At 33.3% G+C, this 9,422-nt stretch overlaps 1 pseudogene; it reads left to right on the top strand.

The window, feature by feature from the left end:
* The window catches only part of LOC126749215 (uncharacterized), a 48,444-nt pseudogene extending 45,389 nt beyond the window's left edge, over positions 1-3,055 (top strand).
* Positions 3,056-9,422: the final 6,367 nt, after the last annotated feature.

Below are 9,422 nucleotides of genomic sequence, written 5' to 3'. Positions count from 1 at the left end.
TAAAGTTCTATACTGTTCGTTAGTCTGTTCTAGTTTGGAGTATGCTAGTTCTGTGTGGTCTCCATTTTATAAATCGCATATTGAAAATATTGAGAAAGTCTAAAATAAATTCTTTGAAAAGAAATTGTTCTTTTAAACTTGAGGTTCCACTAGCTAATGGTCATAGTGATTACAAGTCGGTCATGTTAATTCTTTCTTTGAACTCACTTGAGTTAGGGCGTAATAATTCAGACTTGTGTTTTATTTTTAAATTAATATCTGGCATGACTGATTGTGATTATCTTTTAAATAGGCTGAATTTTCGGGCGCAAAAATTGACTAGACTGAAAAAACTCTTTTATGTAGTTTTTGATAATAGATTTTATGGACCGCACAATCCTATAACTAGAATGCAACGTTCTTTCGATAGGTATTGTATTGACTTGCACGTTTCTTTTAGTAGTTTTAGGAGTTCTCTCAAATTAATTAGTGACTCGTGACGTTAACAGGTTTCTTTATATTAATTTGTAACATTCATTTATGTCTTACTATTATCTAGCTTAAGTTGTATTAATATTAGTATCTTTTGTATTATTTTATTTTTATAAAATTGGTGGATACGGTTACAAAATAAATAAATAAATAAAGTATTTATTTAGATGGTTGACATAGAGCAAAAACAAAAGAGGCCCCAAAACACTGCCCTGTGGTACACCAATCTCACTCGCAATTGAATTAGAACCCACATTATTAATTCGAGTCATATGTGCCCGATCTTTCAGGTAGTCAACAAACCAATCAAGTGCTCTATTGGTAATTCCATAAGTCTGCAATTTCTGAATAAGTCTTCTCCTATCATTGGTCTCGGAAGCTCGCTGTAAGTCTATGAAAGCACTTAGCACAATGTTTTCGTGATGAATAAAAGAACGCCATTTGGAACAAATATACTGTAGTGCTGACTCACATGAATGTTTTTCGCGAAATCCAGATTGACCCTTAAATAAAAGTTCTCGCCGCTAGAAACTGTCGCAGTTGAGAGCAAACCACAGTTTCCAGGATTTTGTCTATTACTGATAAGAAATTAATCGGTCGATATTCAGCTGGCTTGCTTGATCTAGCAACCTTCGGGATAGGTATAATAACACTGGTTTTAATTGCCTTTGGAACTTTTCCCATTGAGACACATTTATTAGGTAAACCAAAGGGTATCCAAGAACACAAAAAGTAGGTTTCAGAAATTTGACATCACATGATTATTGTGTATCAGCTGTTGATTTATTTTTAAGTTTCATTCCCATATCACGAGGTTGTGCAATGTTTATATTTTAAACTTTGATCCATCCTTTGAGGTCATTATCTACCTGATGTACTTCTTTAAATGTGGGTACTACATTAGGTATGTCCTTGGCAATATCACTGATGCTCTTTAAATAAAATAAATTAAAATTTTGCTGAACCGAGCCACTATCCTCCTCAAATTCAGTATTATCGCAGGATACCACATTTCTGTTCTTACTGCCCCAGCCCCCTTCAGTGTTCGCCATATTTTCTTGCTATCCCCTCTACACTGGTCAATTGTTTTTTCATATTTTTTTTTCTTTTCTTTTACAAATCCCAGTCTAGATTTAATTGGGTTCCTTTAAACTTCTTATAAGCTTCGTCTCTGTCTCTTCGAGCTTGGAATAGCAGCCTATTAATCCATGGTTGTTTTTGGCTGGGGTTTCTTTCCAACGGTACTAGTGTATCTACAGTTATATTAATTTTTAGGAAAGTTGGAGTTTTAGTTTTTTCTACTTTAGGCTTAAAGCTAATAAATAATGAAATACCATGATTAACATAAGAACCAAAAATGGAAGCTTCGTAAAACCGTCGGCGTCGCCTTGTGGGTGGATGGTGATGGTATTTCGGCACCTAAAAATAAATTGGCCGGTCATACATTAGAAAATTCCCTCCATGCATAAGAAATACTGTTTAAAGTGTACATTTATCTGCTATCAATTTACGCCGTGAGTGAAACCACAAAGATAGTAAAAACTTTATTACTTTATCAGCCAGGTATAATTTAGACTATTGAGCACTCTCATTATAAATAATAATAATAAGAAGTATTTTATTAGAAGAGTATACAGAGCTGAAAAATAAAAATGTTAGGTGTAGAAGACTGGCGCATCTAGCCAATAGCTACTCAACTGAACCAATCAGCACAGCATAACCACACACACAGCACCATCTAAAGCATAGAAAAGTAAATATATATCTTTTCTTTCCAAGCCTGCACCACTCAGAACACATTTCTCAGACTGAGAACTCAAATTCATTCAATCTCAATTCAATTCATCCAATCTCAAATGCAATCAAATAAACAAGAAAATAATTAAAAGTTAGCCTTATTAAATTGCAACCTTAGCAGATAAATATTGTTTATGTATATTAAAAAGAATAAACCAACTGAAAATGTAGCTCGATGAAATTGTTTTATTATATGTTACGCTTTATTTATTTCCATATTGTTTACTTCATTAAAACGGATGGTCATTTATATATTTTTATGGTACACTTTTTATTACTATCAGTTATCATAAAACAGTTTACCTCACCTAAAAAAGTCTGTATTTGTATTATTATATTATATTTTTCATTTTTAGGTATCGTGGTGGAAACGTTATTAACTACTCACAACGCGGAGGCATCAACGTTGTTACAGAAAAACAGACAAAAACAAGTAGGCTTTTAATTTCTCGAGCTACTCCTGATGACAGTGGCAACTATACTTGTTCTCCTAGTTCATCAGATGCCGACAGCGTGCTTGTTCATGTTTTACAGGGTGAAACCCCAGCAGCAATGCAACATAGCTCAACTGTACGATGTTGGACCACTGAAGTTATTTTGCTGATTTTGTTAATCAGTGCAATTTTTATGAGGTGAATCTAAAGCCTAAAAATAGGGTTGCTTTAATGCGTTCAGTAAAATTAGTTTTAATATTATGGGACCTTGGATTCTGTTAAAGAACATTAGTGAAAAGATGCAATTTTTTATTGCTAAATATAACTTTATTGATTTTTTTTTTAATGTTAATATTCACCGAATGACGATTCACAGAGTGTTTATTAAATGTCAAAGGAATATTCGAAATCTTTAAATCATTGCATTCAATATCGTAATTTAAAAAAATCCTCACGATTCAAGTAAAATCGAAAATTTAACTCAATGATCATCCCCTTGGCGCTTTATTAGACTTAGTTTATCCTATAATACAGACATACAGGTTGTTAAAAAAATAAGAAAGTACCTATAAACGTATGTCCAAAACTCTTTAGCTACCGAGAAAGAAAGATTTTATAAAAGATGGATTTTCTTCTATTCAAAGCGGGTTTTTATTTTAAAGCAAGTAAGCTGGGAAAATAAAGTTTAAAATATCGACATTATAAAGTAAAAGAGTTTAAATAAAGAAATAAAATAATAAAGATATATTAAATTAACTACGTTTATCTATTACAATATGTTGTCTACAGTACACAAAAGATTAACTGGTGGGGCTAACAGTTTCTATCTCACAATAAGACGAAAAATAAATTATCAACTTTGAAGGATTTATTTTCGCTGATGCAAGATTTACTTGTTAAGTGACTATACGATAGTGTAAGAAATAGGGCAACTTACACACTCCTCTTGCCACTTAGGTAGCTTTTATATACTGGGGAGAAGTTAAGTAGAACTATTATGGAATAACTTGTATTTGAAACACTATACACTGCTTTTATTTTAAAACGAACCACCCTTAATAACTTTTTAAAAAAACAAAAAAAAACACGTCAATCTACATATAGAGGGGGACGATTAATTTTATATTTGACAAAGTTTTATCAATCAGTTCCTAACCTCACTATGACATCTCAAGTGGGAATCCCTATTGTGTGACACATCGTTATAAGTAGCATTAAATTGTCTATTTAACAATCAGTGCCGAAACAAATTAAATCGGTAGACATACCAGCGAATAGTAAGCTAAAATGTCTGATAATAATGAATATTTTATGGACGTCATTCTTTGGTATGTCAAATGGCTATTCTATAAAATCTACCACCCAACGGTATATAAAAAATGCAAGTTTATAGACTTATAAACAGTAAGGGTGTAAAAAGGTGTTTAAAAAATAAACAATTTAATCAGTTCACAAAATTTATTTTTCTAAGTGCTCAAACTCGAGACAATAATAAAGTCCATTTTGAAATTCTTCACGAACATTGCCAAGTGTTTGTTCGTTGATAGTTCTAATATATTTTCATTCGCCAGTAATTTGATCCTCTAAATCATTAATATTTTCAGACGAAGTTTTATTAATATGCTTTTTAAATAGGCCAGAAGCAAAAAAACTAGTGACGGGCGGGCCATTCAATTGCACCATGATCCACATCCCTAGAAACTGTTTATTAAGCCATTCTCGAACTGCCAAAGCGTAGTGCGCGGAGCTCCTTTCGTTGGAAATACAAATTATTTTCGTTTAGCATCCCAACACCATTTTCGTCCACTTGGTTTTCCAAAGATTAAACTATTAAAAGTCATATTGTATTTTTAAGAAGGTCTTAATAAATTTTTCCAGTTATATTTTCATCCAAAAAAAATGGCCAAATTCTCGAAAAGGGTGTGAATTTTTATTACCGCAATATCTACATTTATGCCGATTTACCAGTCCATTTAGAAAAAAAGTTGACTCGTCACTGAAGCAGATGTTATTTACTAGATGGCGGTCCTCGTCAATTCGCTAGCGCATCAGTTCACAAAATTCAAATCTCCTTATTAAATTAAAATCGTCTTCTCCTAGTTGTTGAAGAATTTCAATTTTGTAAAGAAAAAAAAAACATTTTGTCAAATGTTTGTGTACAGAACCTGTTGAAATATTAGTTAACTCTGAGACATTGGGGATAGAAAATGTTGGATCCATTGCGAATTGTCCCAGTACCTCAATTTGGCATGCTTCTTTAAAAACTTTTTCCTCTGTACGGTTTTTATTGCAAACAGATGCCACTTCCTCAAACTTTCTTACCAATTCTAGTATATATTTATGGTCTACGTTTTTGTCTGGATGCCTGTCATTAAATTCCCTAGTGTTCATACGAACGCACTGATCTCCACCACCATAAAAAATATATTTTTTCTATTGTAATCGGTCATTACATGAAAAGTCTAGCATTTTCATGAAACGCTGCCAAACACTGAAACAGATAACTGTTACGCCGAAAGACTATAAATTTTAGACGTTACGTGTAACGTCAGCGTACTTCGGCCGCTTGATGAAAACGAACAAAACTACGTTAGATGTTTGACTGTATTGGACGTTTCATGTAACGCTTCGAATCTACTTTGCACTTGCTGAATCAACATCAACGAAATAACACACATACTAACCTCAAAATAAATTTTATTACAAAAATAAATCAATACAGGCTAGCTTCAGTTCGAGAGCAAAAATATAAAAGAAAGTAAAACACGCATATATTAATCAAAGTAAACAAATGATAAGTTACTTATTAAAACACGGCAAGCTATTATGGCACCGACTGTTACAAAGTACGCTATTTTTTTTTACAGATACACTTATTTTTAGTACTGTTGCTTGCTGGGTTTACACGAACATTTGAGAAAGCCTTGACCACCTGATCCTAATAAGACAGCCTCTCTTAAGCTCAGAGATTTTTCCAAGGGGATTTCCTCTTTATTAAGAAATGCTGAACCCGCAACAGTGAGACTTTCAGCACCAAATCATCCCTTTATAATACCGTGTTTACCTGCAACCTGATTTACACCATTTTTCTGATCTATTATTAAACAAATCATATTCCTGGAATCTCCTGGACCTCTGTCGACTTTAGGAATATTTAACAACATACACCTAAATTGAAAGTCGGCAATTTTTTTGCCGAATTGCTCAACATTTTTTTGGCTGCTTTTTCAGTTTTATTTCTAGCTTCGTCGCGTTCCTCACAGATGTTTTTGCTAGCGGAACATAAATTGCACAGTACTAAAGATCCTTGTTGACAAACTTCAGTAATATTAACAACACGTAAACAATTTTCGCAAATTGCTTTATAAATATTGGTAATGTCGGTATCTTCATCAGCGAGACTTTCATGTCCATCCGATATTTTGACAACTGAATCTTCTAATAAGCTCTTCTTCAGAAGTTAATGTTTTTGCGAGCGCTGAGGGGATGTTACTAGAAGATAGACCAACTTTAGGTTCACAGCCTAAAAGTGCTTTATACGGAGACCGTCCTATTGTTCTGTGAAATGAGATATTCTTTTGCCATTGCACAAACTCAAGCCCTACCGACTATCTTTTGCTATTCGTGTCAGACATCCAAGCTCGTATCATGTTTTCAACGTCTTGGTTTGAGCGTTCAATGCTGCCTTGAGTCTGGGGGTGTCTAGGACGACGGTGTACTATAATGCATTCAGGTCATAACTCTTTCAATGCAAGTATAACCTTATTTACAAACTCGCGACCGTTGTCGCTCTGGAGAATTGTCGGGGCTCCTATTAACAGAAAAATACTTAATAAGTTGGAAACAACTTCCTCGGCACGTTTGTTTGGTTTCCATTGGTCGTAAGAATAGGAATTTTTTAGTATGATCTTGATAATTAATTATCCATTTGAATTGCTTGTCGGGAAGCGATTGGAAATCTATCAGGTCCACCTGCCCTCTTTCATTAAAATCTTTGCTTACAATGGGACGTACTACAATTTTTGTCTGCCATGTTTCTTTTCATTGCAGCTTTTGCAGCATTGAACAAAACATTCTATGGCCGGACGTGGGATACTCAATTTATTTTTGAGAGCTACTTCCATTTTAACGCGACCACCGTGCCCTGTTTTGTTGATATGATAATGACATCATTTTTCAAATAAATCTTCGTACGCCACTACAAACTCGATTTCAGTCAGCAATGGTCATAACATCATGTCTGCAGCAATTCGCGCCTTTCTTTCCTTCCTCTAAAACAGAAACCTATTTTAGAAAAAATAAAGAAACAAATTTCAAATAATTAAAATTTTCTTGTGCCTCGCTATTATAGAACCCCTTGTGTAGCTAAGAATAATTTCCTGCGAAAGTACAATACTTACCCATAAAACTTTTCTAGGAAACATTTTTTCTAAAAATTGGTTGTCTGAATAATCCTTGGACATAGAACTGCCACGTATTTTTGGAATTAAAATAAGTCGATTGGACAGAATTTACCTCTATACAAAAGTGCTTTGTTTGTCCTTTAGAAGGCATCAAAGTTTAACAATAAAAACACAGTTTGATATTTTTATTATATAAAACAAAATCTAATTGCATAGAAAGTAACCCCTTATTACTGCTATCAACTGTACCAAGTTTGATCAAAATCGGAGAAATTGTTTTTTAACTAATCAATAAAAAACGATTTTTTTTTTTAAATTTTAACACCCTGTATCTCGAAAACTAAGCTCTAACAGACAAATAAAGCACTTTTGTATAGAGGTAAATTGTCTCCACTCGACTTATTTTAATTTCAAAAATACGTGTTAGGTCGATGTCTACGGAATATTATGACACCCTGTATATCTAAATATTGCTATCCAAACTACACAAGTGTTTGGATATTCAAAATGATATCATTTCAAAATGATAGGTTAGCAGGTAGTACCTACTAACAGTGGGGTTATGTTTTTGTAATAGCCTGAATTAATTCACAGTGTACACTTACAAATCACGAGTCCACGAGAAATCCGGGAAATCCCGAATATAAACCTAACCTAAACAATCTATAAGAATGAGATAAATACTTACGGTTTCTGCTTAGCTGCTACAATTTCCTGTATAACTGTTTCAATTTTGTGCTTTGTGTAAGGCTTTCGTAGAGATTTCTGGGAATAAAACTCTTCTAATTTCTTGTAGAATTGCGTTTGTTGTTTCACAATAACACTCTCGGCCGTCGTCATTTTGAGGTTAGTATGTGTGTTATTTCGTTGATGTTGATTCAGCAAGGGTGAAGTAGATTCGAAGCGGTACATGCAACGTCCAATACAATCGGACACCTAACATAATTTAGCTCGTTTTCATCAAGCGGCCGAAGCACGCTGACCTTAGACGTAACGTCTAAAATTTATAGTCTTTCGGGGTAAAAGTTATTTGTTTCAGTGTTTGGCAGCGTTTCATGAAAAGGCCAGACTTTTTCATGTAATGACCGATTACAGTAGAAGGCTGCGACATATACACCATTTTAAATTATTCGCACCTCTGAGCGTGAGAATGACAATTTTAATCATAATAATCAACTGGTTTTTAAAAGTATTAAAAATGCTAGTTACCGCAGTACTATTTTTGTTTCTACTGGTACTGCAAAAAATACTAGTAGCAAAAAAAATTGGAAAGAATTTCAAAATAGTATTAGTTATTTTCTCGCAAATAATAGATACATAGTTAAAAGAAAAACATTTGGACTTAATGAACTGTTTATTACCATACATTTTTACTGGTAAATAGCTTCAACTTGCATTAATTTTTTTGTCGAAGTAAGAGGAAAAATTGTTTGCCATTTAAAATAATGTGTAACACTATTAGGCAGCCAAAGTTTAAATTAATATAATGTCTTTTATTACTACACATTTTTGCTTACTATTCGCTTAGGCATCAACAATTTTTTTTTCGGTTTGGTTAGATAGAATTTTGTATGCGCTTTAAAATGACGCTTTGAAATGAAAATGATAACTATCCCACTTAGGGAAGCCACTTGAAATACAAAAGTTTGAGGTCAATGAAATATCCATTATTACCAGACATTTTAGCTCACTATTCGCTGGTACATACGTCAGCTGATTTAAATTTTGGGCACTGTTAAATAGACATTTTATTGTTGCTTATATACCATGGGGGTTCTTATTTGGCATATAAAAGTGAGGTTAGCTGGACGTGAAGAGGTGATTGACAAAACTTTGTCAAATATAAATTTTAACGTTCCTCTGTATATTTAAATTTACATATCATTTACACTTTAAGTATGTAAACATTTTAAACGTAAATATTTTGTCAATTAAGGAAGGATTATTATTATTTTTTCAGTACTAATGTAGGTAGACAACATTGGTTAGGTCAAAGAATAAGTAATATTGGTGAAGTATATGTAAACAGCAAGCGCTGGGTTATAAAGCTATAATAGAAAGGGGCGAACTTACGGGTAAAGAGAATATCATATCAAATATCACGGTATTTTGTGGACTTAACTAAGGGAGAGGTGGTTCAAATGATAAGGTTCGATAAAATAACTTACTGAAAATACGGCAGCTGCTTACCTTAGCTAATGACGGTCGGATTAATAATTACTTGGATAGCCCTATTATTTATTAACGCTACTATCTGCAGCCAATACCGCATTCAAATCATAGCAATGCTCTTCTTACAGGTTATATATTGTATCTA

This window comes from Anthonomus grandis, chromosome 22 (assembly GCF_022605725.1).
Source record: "Anthonomus grandis grandis chromosome 22, icAntGran1.3, whole genome shotgun sequence".
NCBI lineage: Eukaryota > Metazoa > Arthropoda > Insecta > Coleoptera > Curculionidae > Anthonomus > Anthonomus grandis.
The sequence above is the reverse complement of the archived record's forward strand: the minus strand, read 5'-3'. Positions and strand labels throughout refer to the sequence as shown.